General features: G+C 40.7%; 1 protein-coding gene across 10 annotated transcripts in view; it reads right to left on the reverse strand.

The window, feature by feature from the left end:
• The window catches only part of TIAM1 (T cell lymphoma invasion and metastasis 1), a 357,042-nt gene that overhangs the window by 259,929 nt on the left and 74,629 nt on the right, over nt 1–22,484 (reverse strand). For 8 of the 10 annotated variants that reach the window (XM_029603607.1, XM_029603606.1, XM_029603610.1 and 5 more), the window contains exon 2: nt 551–725. The exons of the other annotated variants lie outside the window; for them this stretch is intronic. The gene's annotated coding sequence lies outside the window, so the exon portion shown is untranslated. The remainder of the gene's footprint in view (nt 1–550; nt 726–22,484) is intronic. 10 annotated transcript variants of the gene reach the window in all.

Consider the following 22,484-nt stretch of genomic DNA (forward strand, 5'->3'; position numbering starts at 1 on the left):
TTAAAAACTTTTATACCGCCAATACAAATAAGAGATCTAAGTGGTTTACAATGTGTAACGTACATAATCGTACAATGATAACTCACATAAACATGTTAAGGAACATATGTCAAGGTATAAGACAGACATTAACAACATATACTCATTAAAGAAAAAATAAAAATAAAATAAGTGAAACAGGAAAATAAAATAAAACATCAGCTTATACTTTTGTGTCGAAGGAGACAGGCTACAGATGAGTTTTCAATTTTTTCTTAAATTCTTTAGAATTAGTTAATAGTTTAAGAGCTGTTGGAAGTGAGCTCCATAAGATAGGACCAGCCACTGAGAATGCGTGCTTTCTTGTCATTTCTAATCTAGTGATTTTTATCATTGGGACTTGAAGGAGATAATGATCGGCAGAATGTAGGTGACCCTGGGGTTGATATAGACGTAATGTGGTACATAACCAGACGGCGGAGAGATCATGAATTAAGTTGTGAGTAACCACAGGCATAAAACTCCCCTTCCACAGAATAAGGGATTATAAAAAATATAACTGTCTCAATACCTTGCAAGGCAGCGAGGATATCCAGCAGAAAATTGCCAAGGCATTTGTAGCATTGAGATGCATGGGATTGGAATTAAAATCCAAACTGAAATTACTGGAACCGCAGAATCTGTCAGCACCTGCCCCGCTAAGACTTTATTACTCTTTCATCAGTGTGTGAATAAACGCTGTAAACCTGGAGAGCAAAAAAAAAAAAAAAGCCACAATTCAGAAATAAAGTTTCTACTAATGAATCTGCTAACAATGAAAAACTGTTCTGGAAAGGTAGAAAAACGTCAAGGCAATTTGTCCTCCAGCCCACTGAAAGCACCCCAAGGTTGGGCATTAGCATGGGATGCAAGTGGACCCTGAGCTAACCTACTTTGAAGAGGCTTCCCTATTGCATGCATGCATGCCAAGATTCCTGCACCTTGGTGGAACTTCCACCACGAGCAATCCAGAGACAAGAAACTCCCATGAGGGCAAGGGAGCAAGGGAGATTCTGCATAGCCTCCATACGGTTATGGGAGGGAGGCGATGTTGCTGCTTACTTAGCACTGCTCTGAGAAACAAAACATCTTGAGTGCAAGATGTATATAGCTCAAGTCCCAAGCCACGGGGAATGAAAGCTGCGGCTGACGCCATTAGCTCAGCCAGGAGAAGACACCAGGAGAGGAAAGGGCAACATGAGAGAAGACAGAAAGAGGAGTCAGCCTGAGAGGTAAAAAAAAGTGTGCAAGGTGGGCTAGAAAGAGAGAGCAACCTCCTTGCTAGCACACTTCCTGATGATGCCACACCTCTGCTTATACGGACCTCCTCCTTTCCCCACTCAAAAAACTGCAGTAAAATAAAGTCACATGGTTACTGCTGTAGCTGCTGTTGGTAACATCTTATTTTGCACAAGCCTGCCCCTCCGCCCCCTCGCCAATACCTTTGTAAAAGTGAACTGTGCTAAATCTGGGTCTCAAGAACTCCTTAGCACCAAACCAATTGGCAGCTTCCAGACCAACATGAGTTTTGGAAACTCCAACTTTTAACTAAGGGAAATATTAATCTAAATGGCCATTAAAGTATTCAACGCCTTTTCTGTGTTCCATCAATCTTCTTTTGAGTGGACTGTTTTCAGACATAGGAGAGACTGCGCTGCTTCTCCCACTAATAACCCAGCAGCACATTTGAGAGCTCTGGTTTTGAGAGATGTGACACACCTGAAACATGTTCCCAGCTGTAGAGAAAATACAATCTATTAACAGGTTTAATGGGTTTTGGGACCATGACCTTGGCTCTCATGAAGAGATTCTCAAGGTAGTTTCCCGGGTGCGCTCCACCACAGGGCCCTTCATTTTTTTTTTTTTTTTTTAGTTTAAACCAATTTTTACCAGAAAAAAATTCCAAGCTTGACAAAATTTATTTTACTGAATTTCATAACAACCCAACACACACAATTTTGTTTTGGTCCTGTAAAATTTGGGACCATGACAGGGCCAGGCTTGGGCTCCTTCCAACGCTCTCTTATACAGAGGAATGCAACAGGGCAATCAGAATAAATCCCAGCATGCAATGGGGTCAAACCAGGACCAGATCAACCTGTTCTGAAAATCTGGAGCCAGCTGGCAACCTACAAACTATCCTCACAACCCACCACCAGTGTGGTTGGTGAACAAAATGTATCAGGGAGTATATTACAGTATCCCCAATAAAGGCAGCTGAAAGCAGACTGCCGCCTGGTGCACGGGACAGGATGAGTCCCCGAAACAGCCAGAGCAGGGGGCGGGAGTGGGCAAACCTCTTTGGGGATTTGCAGATAGGGAGTGCCTTGGAGTCTGGCCCTTTCAGAGATTTGAAACGCTGAAGAATAGGGGATGTATATGAGGGGGTGAGGGGAAGGTTTCCTAGTGGAGACAGAAGTCGGTAATAATATCAGGAAGCTGGGCAACTCTGCCACACTCTCCCAGGAACCTTAGTACCTGCCTCCCACCCTTCCTTCCCCTCTATCACCCCCCTTTTGCCCCTTTCCCTCACATCCCTTTTCTTTCCCCTTTCCTTCCCCCTCTCCCCTTCCTTCCCCTTGCCAAAACGGCCTTGGATCCAAGACTGTCCTAGTGGGTGCCAAAGTGGGTACTGTTCATCTGGAGGTATCCAACCCCGATAGCTTACACTTCAGTTTCACTTGCCATGCCATGCCACAATGAGCCTGCATGCAGGATGCCCAGCGCCAACCTCACATTCACAGTCACTGGGGAAAAGCCCCAGCAAGTAAAATCAAAGAATCCTAACACTTGGAATTATTTTTGCTGACCACCATCTCAGCATCCAAATGTTAGAAAACATTAAAGAGGAGTATTCTCAACAGGTGAAACACAGAGATGACTGCCGAAAAGAACCCAGCAAGCTTATGGTAGTATCTGCCACGCCATGCAAGTTACCCCCATGCTTATCAGTTTCCCAAACCGTAAATGTCAGGGCCCTCATTGGTTACTGTCTGAATCCAATTCCCCGTTACCCCTTGCCGTTGAAGCAGAGAGCACTGATGGAGTTGCACTGTCAAAATGTAGGCTTATTGGTTAAGGGTTGTAACCGGCACAACAGCAAGTTATCCCCATGCACTCTTTTCTTCATTTCCATCCTGTAGTTTTTAGGGATCCACAGTAATTATCCCATTCCCCTTTGAATTCACACATATCATCATCACATTCCGTATGTATAAAGTCCATTTAAGCAGTTTAAAAAAAAAATCATACTGAATTCACAGTATTGTAGCCAATTCTCAATATAGTCATTGCTCTTATGCAGGCTAATAAGAGAACCCTTTTTTCTGACTAAGATAGCTTTTTATTTATTTATTTTTACAGTATTGGTCACAATCTACACCACAGTATGTGTGTAAAAAAATATGCAAACAAGGCAGGGGAAATAGCAGCATCAATACAAAAACATTGGCATGTACTAGTTCTCCATAGTATATTCCGAGAAAAAACATTAATACCATGCTCTTCGTAGTCCCAATATTTAGGACCAAGTAGTACGGGCGGCTGCGCCTGTGGAAGAACAGTCAGCTAATATTAGTCCCACCCGTGTACCACGCAACAGCAGGTGTGATTTCTGTGCTACCTCCATAATCAAGTAGTGAATGGATACATTCTGTTACCAACTACAAAATAAAGAGGACAACAGTTACGAATTGCCCTTTCAGTTTTGTGGTGTGTGTTATAATGTTCTCGTGTTCAAAAATATATGTGAGCCTCACAAAGTGGCCAGTTAAGACTAGGCTTATCAAGCATCAGAGCTAGATAAAGACAGGGAAAATCAGTGCACTGCTAGTGCAGCACTGTGTAGAATAGAACAAATTTACACAATTACAGTGGACGGTAATAGAACAAGTGTTACCCTTGACCAGAGGTGGTGATAGACAGCCCATCTTAACTATCCAGAACAGTATTAGATTTATACTCTGCACACTGTCTCCCCGATGGGACTTAATGAAGATTTACAATGGCACACATTATTCTGAACTCATTTTGTATTTAGTCACCTTTATTTTGTTTTGACCTTGTTCCATCAACGTGATTACACAGAACAGTACATGACTGGTTATTTTGAGTAACGGTGGACGTTTTTGATTGGATGTTTTTCAGGATCAATAGCTTCATAAATAGCATGTGACTGGTGCTTCAATGTGTAACCAGTGAGATACCTTTCTGTTGAAAGCTATATAACATTTGGAAATTATGTGCCCTTGAAGACAGGACTCGAACCGCAGCCCTATATTAATGTCTGTATTAAGAATTGGCTATGATGCTATGACTTCAGATACGTTTTTAACTGATTCAAACATTTTTTCCAAAAAGTGGTGTAATGGATTTTATACATAAGGATTACGATGATGATACATGTTACATAGTAATGATGGCAGATAAAGACTAGATGGTCCATCCACTCTACTCAGCAATTTGCTTATGGTAGTAGCTGCAACTCCACGCAAGTTACCCTCATTTGTCCTGTTAAAGGTACTAACTGCCGCTCCATGCAGGTGACCCTAATGCAGAAATGTTACATCGGTTATTTACACTTTCAAATAATAGAAGGACTAGGGGGCATTCCGTGAAGTTAGCAAGTAGCACATTTAAGACTAATCGGAGAAAATTATTTTTCACCCAACGCACACTTAAGCTCTGGAATTTGTTGCCAAAGGATGTGGTTAATGCAGTTAGTGTAGCTGAGTTCAAAAAAGGTTTGGATAAGTTCTTGGAGGAGAAGTCCATTTACTTAGGGAATAGCCAAAGGATGTGGTTAATGCAGTTAGTGTAGCTGGGTTCAAAAAAGGTTTGGATAAGTTCTTGGAGGAGAAGTCCATTTACTTAGGGAATAGCCACTGCTATTAATTGCATCAGTAGCATGGGATCTTCTTAGTGTTTGGGTAATTACCAAGTTCTTGTGGCCTGGTTTGGCCTCTGTTGCAAACAGGATGCTGGGCTTGATGGACCCTTGGTCTGACCCAGCATGGCAATTTCTTATGTTCTTATGTTCTTTATGCCTTTAGGGATCCGCAGTATTTGTCCCATGCCCTTCTGAATTCATTAACAACTGTTCTCGTCTTCATCACCTCTTCTGGGAGAGCATTCGAGGCATCCACCACCCTCTCGGTGAAGAAATATTTCCTGATATTGATTCTGAGTCTTCCCCCCTGGAGTTTTATATCATGACCCCTAGTTCTATTGTTTCCTTTCCAGTGGAAAAGGTTTGAAGTTTGTGCATCATTAATATCCATCAGTGTATCTGAAGGTCTGTATCATATCTCCTCTGCTCCCCTTTTCCCCCAGGATATACATATTTAGATCCTTCAGCCTCTCCTGTTGAGATAAAATCTCTGAAAAGATAAAATTATCGACAGGAGTCCCATAGGGTTCTGCCTTATTGGCTACCCTTTTTAATATTTATTTACTCCCGTTGTGTCATTTGCTTTCAGGTTTGAGTTTAACATATTTTACTTATGCTGATTATATTATTCAGCTTCTATTTCCAATCAAAAGCAATATAGAAGCTACCTTCATATTAGTTGACATGTACTTAAAAATTATTGGTCAGCTAGTTGCTCAAATGAAACTGATTTTAAATTTAGATAAGTTGGTTTTTATGATTTTAGACAGAAAAAATGTTAATTTAGAGAAGAATATGATTACCCTTGACAACAAAGCATGTTTTAAGCTAGTGGACGTAGCAAGAAACTTAGGACTCTTTTTAGATTATGAACTAAATTTTAAAGCACATATATCAAAAAAAGTAAAAGAAGGATTTTATAAATTAAGGATGCTTAAACGTTTGAAACACTTACTTTCATTCGACAACTTTAGATATGTCCTTCAGGTCATGTAATTCACGGGTCTTGATTATTGTAACTCTACCATGCGAGGACTCCCAAAAGCCACCATTGGTCAGGCCAGCTAGGTTCCTGACCAATACAAGAAAGAAGGATCATATCACCCCAGTTCAAAAGAACCTCCATTGGCTACCAGTCGAATATCGAATAAAGTACAAATTATTATGTATTGTTCATAAAATCATATATGGTGAACTCAACCATAAAATTACATATTCCACAGCGAGACCTAAGATCTTATAGAAACATAGAAATGATGGCAGAAGAAGACCAAATGGCCCATCCAGTCTGCCCAGCAAGCTTTCACACTTTTTTTTTCCTCATACTTATCTGTTACTCTTGGCCCCCATCAGCAACGCCCTGGTTCCAGTTTCCCTTTACCCCTGCCATCGATGTAGAGAGCAGCGCTGGAGCTGCATCCAAGTGAAGCATCCAGCTCAATTGGTGAGGGGTAGCAACTGCTGCAATAAGCAAGTTACTCCAACGCTTATTTGTTTACCCAGCCTGTGCCATTCAGTTCTTGTTAGTTGTCTGAATATAATTCCTCTTTTCTTCCCAGTGAAGTATCCGGCTTAATTGATTCAGAGTAGTAACCACCAAGCTACTCCCATAATTATTTGTTTGCCCAGACTATGTAATTCATTCCTTGTTGGTTGTTGCCTGAAAATAAAACCTCTTTTCCTCTTCCCCACCCCCCCCCCCCCCCCCCCCCTGCCGTCGAAGCAGAGAGCTATGCTGGATATGCATTGAAGTGAAGTATCAGACTTATTTGGTTTGGGGTAATAACTGCAGCAATAAGCAAGCTACTCCCTGGTTTTTTGTGAATGCAAATCCTTTTTTTTCCACATTTCCTCATGCCATTGAAGCATAGAGGAATGCTGGAGTTGCACTGACAGTGAGTGTGTTTATTGAATAAGGGTATTAATATCCAGGAAGTAGCCGTAATTCCCTCAAGCTATCCCCATGCCTCTTCTCTTCATTCACATGCTTTAGACTTTATGGATCCACAGTATTTATCCCACGCCCCTTTGAAGTCCCTCACAGTTTTGGTCTTCACCACTTCTTCCGGAAGGGCGTTCCAGGCATCCACCACCCTCTCCGTGAAGAAATACTTCCTGACATTGGTTCTGAGTCTTCCTCCCTGGAGTTTCAAATCGTGACCCCTGGTTCTGCTGATTTGTTTCCAATGGAAAAGGTTTGTCATTGTCTTTAGATCATTAAAACCTTTCAAGTATCTGAAAGTCTGTATCATATCACCTCTGCTCCTCCTTTCCTCCAGGGTGTACATATTTAGATTCTTCAATCTCTCCTCGTAAGTCATTCGGTGAAGACCCTCCACCTTTTTGGTCGCCCTTCTCTGGACCGCTTCCATCCTGTCTCTGTCCCTTCGGAGATACGGTCTCCAGAACTGAGCACAGTACTCCAGGTGAGGCCTCACAAAGGACCTGTACAAAGGGATAATCACTTCCCTTTCCTTACTCAATATTCCTCTCTCTATGCAGCCCAGCATCCTTCTGGCTTTAGCTATCGCCTTGTCACATTGTTTCGCCGACTTCAGATCGTTAGACACTATCACCCCAAGGTATCTATCCTGCTCTGTGCACACCAGCCCTCTCCTCCCCCTCGAATACTGTTCTTTCGTATTTCCACACCCCATGGGCCGAATTTTAAATGCCCTGCGCATGTAAATCTGGACGGATTTATGCGCGCCAGCGCGCCTATTTTGCATAAGCCGCTGGCGCACAGCCCTGGGACGCCCGCAAGTCCCGGGGCTTCGAAAAAGGGGCGGGGAAGGGGCGGGACCGGGGTGTGGTCGAGGCCTCCGGACCAGCCCCCTGGGTCGGGTGATGGCGCGCCAGCAGCCCGCTGGCGCGCGCAGATTTACATCTGCTTTCAGCAGGCGTAAATCTGCCAACAAAAGGTAGGGGGGGTTAGATAGGGCCGGAGGGGTGGGTTAGGTAGGGGAAGGGAGGGGAAGGTGCGGGGGGGGGGGGGGGAAAGAAAGTTCCCTCCAAGGCCGCTCCAATTTCGGAGCGGCCTCGGAGGGCACAGGCAGCGCGCGCCGGACTCGGTGCGCGCAGGTTGCACAAATGTGCACCCCCTTGTGCCTGCCGACCCCGCCTGGTGCGCGAACAAAAGTACACGCTCGCGCAAAATTATAAAATCTACCCCCATATGCATGACTCTGCACTTCTTGGCATTGAATCTCAGCTGCCATATCTTCGACCACTCTTCCAGCTTCCTTAAATTCAGTCTCATTCTCTCCACTCCTTCCGGCGTGTCCACTCTGTTGCAGATCTTAGTGTCATCCACAAAAAGATAAACCTTACCTTCTATCCCATCCGCAATGTTGCTCACAAAGATATTGAACAGGACCAGTCCCAACACCGATCCTTGCGGCACTCCACTTAACACCGCTCTCTCTTCAGAGTAAGTTCCATTTACCGTCACACATTGTCTCCTGTCCTTCAACCAGTTTGCAATCCAGGCCACCACCTTGGCACTCACTATTTTATTCACTAGCCTCCTGTATGGGACCGTATCAAAAGCTTTGCTAAAATCCAAGTAGATGACATCGAGCGCTCTTCCTTGATCCAATTCCTTAGTCACCCAGTCAAAAAAGTCTCTCAGGTTTATCTGACAGGACCTTCCCTGGGTGAAACCATGCTGCCTCTGGTCCATCAATTCTGCTGCTTGTAGATAGTTCACAATTCTTTCCAACAAAGGTCTCCTTTCAATTCCCACGGTAAGATAGGCACACCTCAGTGAGGTAAGAGATCGTGCTATTTCAGTGGCGGGTCCAAAACTTTGGAACAGTCTCCCACCTGATCTAAGATTACAACATAATTTAAAGAGGTTCAAAAAAGACCTGAAAATGAGGTGTTTCCACCAAGCATACGACCCTAATTCCCAAGAGGACAGCTGAGAGTCATGTCAAGTACTAACATTGATTAATTTAATCTTAATGTTTTAATATTTGTTATGTTTTTAGATTATTAGTACATTCATATTTTTAGTGTTAATTGTAGTTTTATGAATATCAAATTGAGTTTATATTGGATTTTATTGTACTTCTTTTTCTTTTTGTGTGACCCGTAGAGATAGAAACTTGCTTTCTGTGCCACGGTATATAAAAACTGCATAAATAAAATAAATAAATAATGCATGGTGGCCTTACATGAAAATACTCCTCTTAACATTTGGATGTTGGGATGGTGGTCACCAAAAATAATTCCAAGTGATCCTTTTGGGTTTATATTTTGGTTGGTGGTTTCTAAGTTAAAGTAATATCAAAGCCCATGCATACTTTTTTACAACCTTTATAATGCAGAACATGCTCCTATAAATGATTCCTACTACATCTTGCATTTTTAAGCCCACTCCTCCAAGCTCTCAGATAAGCCTGGTTACCTGAAAACATTAGATGTGCCATACTGCATCAGACCAAAAGATCCATAGAGCCCAGCATCCTTTTTCTAACAGTGGCCAATCCAGGTCACAAGTACCCAGCATATCCCAAAAATAGATCTAGTCCTTATTGCTCACTCCCAAATTTACCTGTCCTCACCAAGTTTCCATTTTGTTTTCTGAAAGAGCTGTGCCTGAATAGAAGTGGAGGTGGTCTGATGGTTACCATAAAGGATAAGTTTAGATTTTCTCAACTTACTTTAGATTTAATACCTTCTTTTACGTTATGTTAGGTTTATTCCAATATTGCAATATGAGCTTTACCTCATAATATTTCTCCTTTAGTTGAACTTGTTTCAGATTTACATAGCAATCTATATACACGATTATTTTAGGTTATTTCAATCTTCATGTAACCAAACTCTATCACATGCAGCAGGTACTCTCTTTTCCATGATGATTGGCCTTGGGTGGGATAATATGTTAAATGTCCCATCCATACCACGACTACACACTTGATTTGATTTTCTTAAACTCTGGATGCTTTGTTCAAAACACTGTTCAAATTAAGGAAAAACATATCCTTTGGTCTGATCATTATTTACTATTCATTGTTTGTTCTTTCAGACCTTATGACACCAATCAACACTTCTAGCCAACAAATCACTAAGCATGGGTATCTAGAACCAGATATGTTTATGGCTGCTGTATTACCTTTGCTTGCTGAACTTCCCAAGTATAATATAGATCATGAATGGAATTCAATTACTGATCAAATTGATCCTGTAAAATCACATTGTTTCAAATATTCTAAGGTTGCTTCATGCTATAGTGTTGTTATAAGGATTTTAAAGCAATAACAGTGCTATGAGAGCAGATGGCACAAAGATCCCTCTTTATCTACAAAATCAGCTTACCTTCAGAAACTTGCTCTCTACTGGACACAGATTAATAAAGCTAAAAAGTAGTATTATTCCCAAAATAATTCATGCAATAGGAAACATTCCTGCTGAACTTTTTCACATTGCAAAATTATTAACCTCCAGGCCAGTGAACCCTGGTTTAGCCTGTGATAATAGTTCCGCTCACTGAAATGAATTTTCAGATTATTTTTCCCACAAAAATATTTGTAATAGCTTTAATTCAGTTATATCTGCTAATACCATTACTGAGAATTATACTTCTTGGGATTCTTTTGACCTGGTTTCTGTGGATATTACTTATATTTTAGCCAGATTGAAGTATTTCTTATGTCCTCTTAATCCCTGTCCTACTGCTCTATTAAAGATGTTGAGTGTTGATCTCTGCGGATTTATTACAGACATAGTTAATCTCCCTTTGTCAACTTGTACTCTTCCAAATTCTCTTAAACAAGCATCAGCGTATCCCTTACTGAAAAGATTCTATGCTGACCCCTTCACCCTGGCTAATTACAGACTTATATCGTCACTTCCAACTCTTAGCAAGATAACTGAAAGTGCTGTGCTGGCTCAGCTTTCTGATTTCCTTGAGACCCATGCAGGAAGACCGCACCTTGAATATTGTGTACAATTCTGGTCGCCGCATCTCAAAAAAGATATAATTACGATGGAGAAGGTACAGAGAAGGGCTACCAAAATAAGGGAATGGAACAGCTCTCCTATGAGGAAAGACTAAAGAGGTTAGAACCTTTCAGCTTGGAGAAGAGAAGGCTGAGGGGGGATATGATAGAGGTGTTTAAAATCATGAGAAGTCTAGAACGGGTAGATATGAATCAGTTTTTTACTCTTTCGGATAATAGAAAGCCTAGGGGGCACTCCATGAAGTTAGCATGTGGCATATTTAAAACTAATCAGAGAAAGTTATTTTTCACTCAACGCACAATTAAACTCTGGAATTTGTTGCCACAAGATGTGGTTACTGCAGTTATTATAGCTGTGTTTAAAAAAGGATTGGATAAGTTCTTGGAGGAGAAGTCTCTTACCTGCTATTAATTAAGTTGACTTAGCACCAATTCAGTTTCAGAAAGTTTCATAGCACAGAGACTCTTCTCTTATCTAGTTCTGATACCATCATCAAGGGTTTCGATAGCAACACTGAATGTATGCTTGTTCTCTTAGTCGACATTTCCACTACTTTTGATACCCTTGACCACAGTATCTTACTAGTACACTTGAAATCATTTTGTAAAGATCCATTGCCGAGAGCTTCTCTGGCCTATAGGTGGTACTGTGAGCCACCTGGTCTATCTATACAGTCCTCCTAGCTCAGTACCCGTCATTTCCTCTCAGTGGCCATCTTGTTTCCTGTATAGAGTTGTATTTATATTGAGGAAGTTTCATCAGTCAGTTGCCAGAGCTTGGTCCTTCCTTCTAATTCTCGTACTCTGGCTACGCTCCTACATTTGGAAGACTTCTTCATCTTCAGATTCTACATTTAGCGCTCCTGCTTGCTCTCCTTCCTAGGTTCCTGGATTTGTGGTCTGTTCCTGCTCCTCACCTTGCTCATGTTGGGGCTACTCTTGCTTCTCATACCTTGTCAGCCACCAGCACCGGAGGGCTCAACCCAAAGAGAAAATGGCTTGCCTATCGGTGGCTCTCCTGGCATTAGGCCATTCATTTCTGGGGCAACTCACAGATGACAACTGTCATTTTTAGCATTTCTGATATTGTTTTCAACTGGTTTGACTCCTGTCTTTCCAACCCAACTCAACAGATGAGAATTGGGAATGCAGTCTCTAGCAGGCATGCTGTAACCACAGGCATTCCATAAGGCTCTGCCTTATTGGCAACCCCTTTCCAATGTTTACCCTTTTTTCCCCTTTGTAAAGTTTTAGGTTTTAAGCTATGTAGTTAAACTGATGACATTCAATTTTTTATACCATATACTTCATCCTGGTCTGAAACTTAAATTTGTCTCGCTATATTAAATTCCATTAATCACTGGTTGTCACACAATACGATATTGCCGAATACTGAAAAGAATGAAGTCATGATCTTGAGCAAATTTCTTCACACAAATATTCCTTTTTTTCAGTTTGGTGATTACAACATCCCAATTATTCAACATGTGCATAGGTTGGGAGTATTGATTGATCCTAGTCAATCTCTGATTCTGCACATTAAAAGAATTATGAAATCTGGGTTGGGTTTTTTTTGTGTTTGTTTTTTCAAATTATGAATGCTTAGGAAGCTTAGGCCTATTCTTGAAACTAAAACTTTCTACACTGCTCTCCAGGCCGTTCTGATAGTGGGCCTGGATTACTGTAATGCATTATACATTGGTTTGCCAGTGAATGTGACTCATCCCTTACAAATGATACAGAACGGCCACAGTACATATATATTGACAGGCTCATACATGCATAATCATATCACTCCTATACTAATGTCGCTTCACACCAATCCTAAAAAACTTACACTGGTTACTTATCAACCACAGAATAATGTTTAAGACCTTATCCATCATCCACAAAAACATCTATCACCGATCTACACTACAACTCAAAATTCCACTCGAACTTCACGTTTCCACAAGACCGATCAGATCGGCATACAAAGGAACTCTCCAAGCCCCCTCTAACAAATCCACTAGTCACACCTCCATCCAGAAAAGAACCTTGTGCACGGCCGACCGTATCATTGGAACTTCGGCAGGAACAATGCCCTTTTTCATTCAGAAAGAAACTAAAAACATGGCTGTTCACTCAAGCCTTCCCTTGATGGACACCCCACTAACAGCATAGTCCTGCACTTCATTTTCACAGATCGGCCTCCACCTTCTCCCACATTCTTGCCTTCAGTTCTTGATCTAAAGATTAAGCCATTGCCAAAGCTTGCTACATTCGTTCCTTTTGTTAAACTTTGTTATGTTAATCTTATTCTTTTTGCTCTCATCTCTCCCACTCTGTAAATCCCTGTTCATTGTAACTTTATCTTTCTAGTTAATTGGTTACCACTTGTTTCGCTGTAAACCGGTATGATAAGACCCTAGTCTTGAGTATCGGTATATCAAAAGAATTTAAATAAATAAATAAATAAATGGCTTCCTCTGAAATGACGGGCCTCATTTAAGTTAGTTTTTTGATACATAAAATCTTGTATGGCGACTCAAGCCCTTGAGCTAACGCAGTAATGCGAGTCTATAAACCCACTCAGGTGCTTCAGTCAGCAAATACAAATTGGCTTGAGGTTTCAACTGTTAAACTGGTTCACTTGGAATTTACTAGCGCAAGAGCTTTTTCATTTGCTAGCCTTATTCACTGGAACTCATTTACAGACTATCTTTTTTCAATATCATGCAGGAAGACCTTCAAGAAAACCTTGAAAATGTATTTTCTTGCTCTGGCATTTGAGCAAGAAACTCCATCTGCTGTTGAGATTGGGTCCTGAAGAGTGTGAGCAGGCTTTATACTTTTCTGTAAATTTTAGGGCAGGGCTTCCCAAGCCTGTCCTAGGGACCCTGCAGCCAGTCGGGTTTTCAGGATATCCACAATAAACATGCACAAAATAAATTTGCATATTCTGAGGCTCTATGGCATGCAAATTTCTCTCATGCATATTCATTGTGGATATCCTGAAAACCTGACTGGCTATCAGGTCCCCAGGACAGGTTTGGGAAGCCCTATTTTAGGGTTTAATTTTGACTTATTTCTGAACTTTTTATGTATGTTACTTTAAATTGTACACTGCTTTGAAATTTTGATTTGCATTTTAATGTAAGAATGTCGGTATATAAAAATTATAAATAAATAAATAAATAAATAAATTACTTGTTAAAAAGTAGTTACATTCTTTTAAAAAAATACATAAATAAATATAAGCACAGTCCTGGGGCTGGATTCTGCAGCAAGGGTTAGAAAATTCTGCAGCATGTTTGCATAAATCTGCATATACATGCATCTTAGATAATATACAATTTACTGTACTTTATAGAAATAAAGCCATTTTCTGACCTTTCTTAATCATGTGAGTATTTTATTTTATTTTTTTTTAGTTTTGTTTGGGTGGGCAAAAAGGGATTCATGATCGGTGCAGGAAGGGGCCAAGAGGGACTGGCATGGGGATGAGATCTTTGGGATGGAGGAGGAGAGGATACTCGCTCTCATTTCTCAAAGACACACAACCCCCACCTTTCCCTATCCGTGCAACCCCTCCTCCCTTCCCACTTATTAATTCTCTCCCCCCTCCCTCTCCACTCCAGTTCTCATCCTCCTCTTCCCTCTCTATCTGGACTGATTGGCCAACAGTAAAGAGGAGAATATTGGTGCCCTGAGCTGCTTCCTCTTCTTCCTTTACTGCCTGGGATCTAACTCAAGGTTGGAAATTAGCTTTTCAAACCCTGAGTCAGGTCAAGAGAGGAAGAGGAGGAAAATATAGCTCAAGGCATCGCCCTGCTCCTCTTCCTCCTGCCAGCTGATCATCACACATGTGAGGAGATAGGGAGTTAGCGGGCAGGCACATACTCACTCACATGCATGCCCAGCCAGCCAACTGCTGTCCCCCTGAACCTGCTTCTAGTCTCCTATGATCTTGAAGGAGACTGCACAATTCTACCACAAAGGCCAAACATTGCAGCAAACCTGAATATAACCTTGCACTTATTCAGGATCCTCAGATATTTTGGTCTTACAGTCACAGTGACTAATCCCTGCTGGACAAAATCATCTGAACCTTGCTTCTAAATTTCTTAGCTGTCTCACCTAGACAAAAGCTTCTTCCTGTTCTGTGCTGTAACTTGATTTAGATCCACAGCAAGCAAAAATTGTTTTCTTTGCCACAGTACAAGGTGCTTGTACCTTGACTTTCTTCAGGCTTTGTAACTGAAGGTCTCTAAAGATACGAATCAACGCCGGTCTTGTAATTTTGTTGCTGGTGCATCCCTGATGAATGCATCCATCAGTCAGCCCCACTAATGTTACTGGCAATATTCTCCCAACATCACAGGAAAACAGGGTCCTCCAGTATCCTTTCCCGCAGCTAACAAAAGAGAAAAAAAAAATAGGGCTGGGACTTTTGTCCCTCCCTCAATGAGAACCCAAAGCAAGAGGAAACACTGTTTTCAATAAGAGAGAGATCTGGGCGGGTAACAGAAATTGCAGCCTGAAAAATTACAGGTTAGAACAAGCAAGGAAGGGTGCAGGACAAAGCCTTAGGATTGAAGGCTAGTAAAGTACTGTAAAAGGCATTTGGCCAATGATATGAACGGGATGGAAAAAAATCATATTCATGAGATGACATGCAGAAACTAAGATTCTAGAGCCTCATCTCTGCGTTTCCCCATAGCTTCCTACCGAACCTCCTGCAAATGCATTTCTTTGACATACGCCACCCTTAGTTATTACGTCCCAACCCTCTAAAACCACAAAGGTCACGTCCCTGCCTAAGTCCTTCTGCACCCCCAAAGTTTCAAACCCTTCTAAAGCCGTTTCTGAGTTACAATGGAGATAAAACACACATACACACAGAAACCGCAGCACACAGCACAGACACTGGTAGGATTTCATAAGCCTCTCTTTGAAAAGAGCCAAGTCAAAAAAAAAAACCCACCCCAAAACACAAATTACATATTAAAAGAAGCAAGTAAAAGTGAAAGTGATTTTGTAAACAAGTACTGGTGATGGTGAGGGCGGGAGCAAACAATAAATCAAGCACTAGAGATGCTTACAAAAGCATGCCATCTCCACAGGTTAAACATGCCCTTACTGGTTTACAGGGGGAAACCTGGATGAACGAAACAGTCCCTCCCTTCAGCACGTTATTTTTATTGTGTCATGAGTGTCCCCCACTGCAGCAGAAATTAAAATGCTTTGAGGCAGACGAAGACTAAGGCAGTTATAACAAGAGACAGAGAGAGAAAAAGCACTTCTAGCCCTTCTTTGCAAACAGATTTAGAAGAAAGTTGCATAGAAATCACGTAGTCAGAAAAATACTTCTGGAGCACTCCTACAGTATTTATTGTGTTTCAGTGTTAACCATCTGCAAACATAGTAACTATGGCATCAGGCAAAATTTATATTCATATGATTCATTAATTTGTGTAATTGTGAAATTTAACAAAAATAAACTGATTACAAGCAGTGAAATTGCTGACTCATGTTGGCAGCTCATAGAATTTAAACAGCACCAGTACATTTGCAGGTGGCTGGATGTCTCAGGAGAATTGTTTATGGGATTAGAGTCTTTTTTTTTTCACCTCAAATCCCAGCTAAGGTAGCCTATAGGAAAGGAGATGGAGGCCTCCGTTCAGTTCCATAGCAAAAGTGTTCCTATTGCGGCTTCTGTCGAATTCCTATGAATCTTTGAATTCTGCTGCACACCTCGACACAAGCACAATGACAGAGAATACAATTTCTCCTTTCCTAGCTTTGTATCAAATATTTCTCACTGAGAGATTTAATAAAATATATTGAGATCCTCTTTTACTCCCACCCCTCCCACGCAGTAACACTGTGAACAATTTGAGGTCAAACTCAAATCAGAAGGATTTCTGCCCGGTTTGAGTTTTGGTTTTTTTTTATGGGAAAAAACAAAATCAGATTTTTCCCTAGATTGCTGGGGAACAATCTGACTCTTTTCCTGGCAGCTCTGGGGAAATGTGAAGTAACAAAGATGAGTGAATCTGAAAAATCCACTCAAACTGACTAATGAGTTCAGAATCCGTTCAAACTTGCACAGCTATTTTGAGGAAAAATATTCTCTCTTTTTTTAAATTTCGGGAGATCTTGGGTAGATTTTCCATATATCTTACGTTTGCAAGATCTCTTATCAGTAGTATAACTTGTATATAGTAAACATTAAAAAAAATCGTTAACATTGATACTAAATACAATTCAAACCAACTGTTAGAGAGCTCACTGCTACCAACGGCTTGAAGTCCAAGTTAGAAGAAAGGAAAAATAACGAGTAAGATTACCAACAAACTCCACGTCATATGCAATGGCTTCAATTTCTCTAAAAGAGGATTACCAGTTCCATGGATGCAATGATGTACAGCCAGGACTGGCCAAGCCTTTCCTGACCCTTCTGACATGGAGCTTGCCAAACATACTCCATCATAGGATGGGCTAAGGAGGAAGGTTGGAGGACTGCACTCAGTAAATACCAGTTGGGAAGAATCTAATAGAGGGTAAGAACTTAACCTTTAAATCTGAAAACAGAAAGAGGGAGAAGAGCATTCTAGAAGAAAGATAGAGGAAGAGAAACTGCTTGAAGACGAAAGTGCAGCAAAGAAGCTAAAGGGGCAGAGAGGACAGACCCCCCCCCCTGTGCTAAGCAAAGGGAGTGGTGAAGAAGGAGAGAAGATGAAGTACTTGGGTTTCATCAGTATCTCCAGCCAATTGCTTTAGAACAATCTTTCTTTCTTTTTTTTTTAAGCACTTGGGTCTAACTTGCACATTTTTCTGGTATGTTCTTTGAAAAATAAATCCCATATGACAGTTCATGTATTGGTCAACATAGGGAACATGTCCCGAACTGTGAAAAAAACATTTTTTAAAACATTTTTACTGTCCAAACAATACAAATGTTCACGTAACTCTGAAATGAAACTAGATTACCAGATAACTGCAAATGAGACACACAAAAACAGCAGAATATTAACTGACTGGACCAGTCTCTGTGCCCTCTCCTATCTCACAGGGAAAAAAACAAACGTGGATATTACAGTACCAGCTGTTTCAGAGTTGTAGCAATCCACAGAGAGCTTGAGAATTTAATGCAGGTTGTCATGGCAACCTACAGCAAAACCAAAGGAAATCACAAAATGTTGAACTCTACAAGGGACAGAACCACAGAGTGGACCAGAAATGAAAATTGAACACTGTGAAAACCTCAGAGTCTGGGCAAAGTGTTGATGTGTAGTAAATGTGAAGAAAAATTGAGGGGTTAAATTTTATTACCGCTTTGAAAGACTCTTTTATATCAGGCCTGGAGAAAAGGGCACAGTTTTGAGTCCTGTAGTTTAAGAACATTAAATAACTTGAGTTGGCCCAATGGCTCTGTGCAGTGCTGTGAAGATGACCCAGGTTCAATTCCTGCGGTCAGCTTCAGTTTACCAAGCTGGGGATGGAGTTATATCGGGAATGGGGTGGACTGGAGGTGGTGTGAGAGCAGGAGATAGAAAGCTGGTAGGTATGTCAGAGGTAAAAAGAGGGAGACTGATTATAGAGGGTTAGAGGGGGGAAGATTATGAGAAGAAAAAAAAAAAAAAAGAGAAAAAAGTTGAAGGAGAAAATCAATGTTTTGAGACAGATGTAAGGAAAGAAGGGAAGAAGTCAAGACGTGAAAAGAAATGGAAAGGAGACCCTGGAAAAAATCTTTGGAGAAGACTGAAAGAGACCAGAACCAAAATAGTCCCAAAAAAACTAAATGCCCAAAGTGGACTATGTCAGTTCTGGAAATATGCATTTCTTATATCCTTACATTTTTCTTCGTACAGGAGGAAATAGATTTCTGTTTCTGTTTCTCTGGTGTTGTACTGCATTCAGTCTGGCTGTCTGGGGTTACCACTTCAGTTTGTTTCTAATTCTGTATTAGGTAAGAGTTGGTCTGTGTTCTGCTTGTGTGATTGTGGTCAGAGATTCTGTTAGCATGTAGGAATTTATAGCAGTCTGGCTTGTTCTTTTTTTCCCCCAGTAGGAGGTTTATTGGTAATCTAGGGCCCTTATCAAATAGGGCTGCTGCTGTAAGAGTCCTGGAAGTTAGTGCTCTTATGGTATGGAAGGTTTGCTACAAAGGATCCAAATGTCTTTTTTTTTTTTTTGCAGGGTTGTATGTTACTTCATGATGTTTCTGGCAATTAAAGGTAGCTGTCACTGAGGGGAAAAGTAGAGGCCAATATTCAGAAGCCATTTAGACAATTTTTCAGTTATCTGTCTAAATGGCAAAGCGGCGATATTAGAAGCCGTATGTGGCTAAATTCTAGCCGCATAAATCAGGGATAGTCTGGGGGCATGCAGGAGGTGTTTTGGGATGGGCCAGAGTCAGCTACATAAGTTAAGTGGCTAACACTTGTCACACCATAGGGCTATTCTATATTTAGCAGGATATACTTATCTGGCTAACTTTAAGATAGCCAGGAATATTCAGAAGCAAGGTTGCACTGCTGAATATTCCTGTTAAGTTAGCCGGATAGCTATATCCAGCTAATGTAAACTATCCACTTTGCGGCTGAATATCGGCCCCCAGAATTTTAATATTTTTTTGTATGGTGAGTTGTTCAGGGAATTTCTGTGGATGTAGCATATGTGTTACGGAACTGGAGGTTCAGGATTTATATTGAGATTCTATCCCTTCCTGTATAGACTCCAGGCTTCATTCCCATAGCCATACAGAAAAATCGACTGAATGATGCTATCAAATAACTTTAAAAGAAGTTTTACTAGATGGTTGAAACTGGTTGGGTTTTTTTTTTTGTTTGTTTGTTTTTAAATTGCCTAGAAGGTCCTTGGAACTTTTTTCTAGTCTCTTTCATAGCCAATTTGAAGGACAGGAGGTTGTGCTGTGGGGGTGGGCATGATGTGCAGAAAGTCACTTTGGTTTTCCCACCATGTTGTCCCCCTCCCCCCAAATACGTCTATCTAGAATTGCCTCTATGTATGGTTCTTGGATTAATCTGGATTTTCTGCAAGATGAGATTGAGTATATTGGATCAATGTAAGTCTTATCCAAAACTGTTGTATATGAGCTATCAAGACCATATAGCATCCATATGTAGCTTTGAATGTCTCTGAAGAATGGACTTCTATGGTTTCAAAAGCTCATGTAGAATATTTTTAGATAATTTGTACACTGATCAGGCAAAAGGTTTTAGAATCTGCTAAGAATCCCATAAATCAGGGAGAGCGAACTCCAGTCCTCGAGGGCTGCAAGCAGGCCAGGTTTTTAGGATATCTACAATGAGCACGCATGAGAAAGATTTGCAATCAGTGGAGGCAGTGCATGCAGATCTTTCTCATGCATATTCATTGTGGATATCCTGAAAACCTGGCCTGCTTGCAGCCCTTGAGGACTGGAGTTCGTCATCCCTGCCATAAATAGAATTCAATTTTTAATGTTAAGTCATATGTACAATTCATTTTTTATTACATGGAGAAAGATGATGCACGGTTAAATAATTCTGTGAAAACAAGGAGTACTTCAAGTGGAATAGAGCTGGTGCAAGCCCTTTCATAAGAAACTGACAGCACATCACTGATTATATAAGAATCAACCAGTATAGCATATCCCATGACTCTTACAAAATTGTCACCAATCACATTGGAAGTTGTTCTCGTAAAGCCAGCAGAATCTCAGTAACACTAGTACCGTATTTTTACTGGATCATCTTGAGGGTCAGAGGGAGCTAATCAAGATAGTTGAATGTAATTAGCAAAATTCCAAGGAGATAGTAATATAGTAACATACCAAATAGTCCATCCAGTCTGCCTAGCAAATTGTTTAGCATAGTAACCGATGCTCCTCGCAGGTTACCCCCATGCAGAAATGTTACACTTAGAAGAAGCAGGATAACCCGTGCTAATTGTTTTTTCATCTTTAGCCACTAAGGATCCTCTGTGCTTATCCCATGCCCTTTTGAATTCCATTACCATTCTTGCATTCACCACGTCTTTTGGGAGGGCATTTCATCCATCTATCACCCTTTCCATGAAGATCATATGTATCTGTGCCCTGAGTATTTTAAAGTGCCTTGCAACAACGTCAATATTAGCTATGAGTTTCGTCACCTCTAGAGGATGAAGATTTTACACTTAAAAGTAATAAAATCATGGGATATGGGGAGGTTAGTGAAACTCCTGGAGGACAAATATATTAGCAGGTTAGATGCCCTGCTTAGATTTTATGAGCTGATCTATTCAGATATAGGGCCTTGCTTTTGAAAATGGAACAAAAAAAAAAACAAAAACCAAACTCAGAACAAAATTGTATTTGGTTTTCTTCCATTTTCAAATTGAATTGAAACAAAAATGGAACATTTTATTAAAATATCCCTTTTTGTTTCAAACAAAAGCACATCTCTGTTGTGCTCCTACAGAAAATCTCTCTCAGGTACCCAAAGATCCTTTGATGGTGGAGGACTGGAAAGCTGAACTCTTCAGGAGTCACTCATAAAGCACCTGATGTTAACTCTCCTTACCCTTATCAGCTCCCAAACTTGGATATTGTATGCGGCTTTATGCAGTGATACTGTCACAATAAAGCAGCCTGAAAACCTTCCTCTTTTAAGAATGCTATAGTTCTTCCCTCAAAACACTGAAGCTCACTTAAACCAACGCCTGATAAAATAGGCTTGAAAAACGGAAAACATATTCAATGACAAAAGCCAAATGCAATGAAATCATTTTCTATGATTTACTATTTCAGTAAGTAATCTGATGAACATAAACTGCTGATATACTAAGCTTGGTAAAATACCACAAAGCTGTCTTGAATGAATACATTTTCAGCATATGAAGGAAATACAATGTAATATTTATATTTGTGCTTATATGTTTATATTTAATACCCAAAAAAACAAAGATTTTCCTATTCAAGGAAGAGCGAAACTACACATGGACCATGAGAGAGCATAGATTGCCGAAACTGCAATAATCAAAAAACTCACGTATGAACTTGGAGGGTGGGGAACATGGGGAACAGAAAGAGTGAATACTTTTGCAGTCAGCTTCCCCCCTTTATAAAAAATTATTATTAAATACATGCAAGGTACAAGCCTTCAGACTGTTTATTATTTTGAGTTAGTGTGCTGATTTACCCAGTGTAGGCTTTTTATATAATGATTCAATTTGCTGTCTTTTTCGATTTGAATAATATGAACCCTGTATCCGCATCATTATGCATTGCGTAATCTTAAAAAAAATCAGTTAAACAAAAAGCAAAAGCAAAACCAGTGACTGCAATAACCACAGACCACTGTGAAGTCAAGTGTATATTTTGGGAAAGACGCTCCAGCACATAGGTATACTGCAGCACTACACAAGCTGGACGTTCACTTCAGTTAAAAGAAGTTATACAGGTAGCCACCTAAAACTCAACAACTCTTATGCATGTCACTTCAAACATTTGCATGCAAATGGTACATGGTGTTAAGGGTGTACTGACTTATACTTAAGACATAAGAAAATTATAATTACACGGGGGTGAGTGCTGGGGAGAGCAAGAGGACTGCAGGGAGTATGGGGGGGAAGGAAGG

Source organism: Rhinatrema bivittatum, chromosome 5 (genome assembly GCF_901001135.1).
Source record: "Rhinatrema bivittatum chromosome 5, aRhiBiv1.1, whole genome shotgun sequence".
NCBI lineage: Eukaryota > Metazoa > Chordata > Amphibia > Gymnophiona > Rhinatrematidae > Rhinatrema > Rhinatrema bivittatum.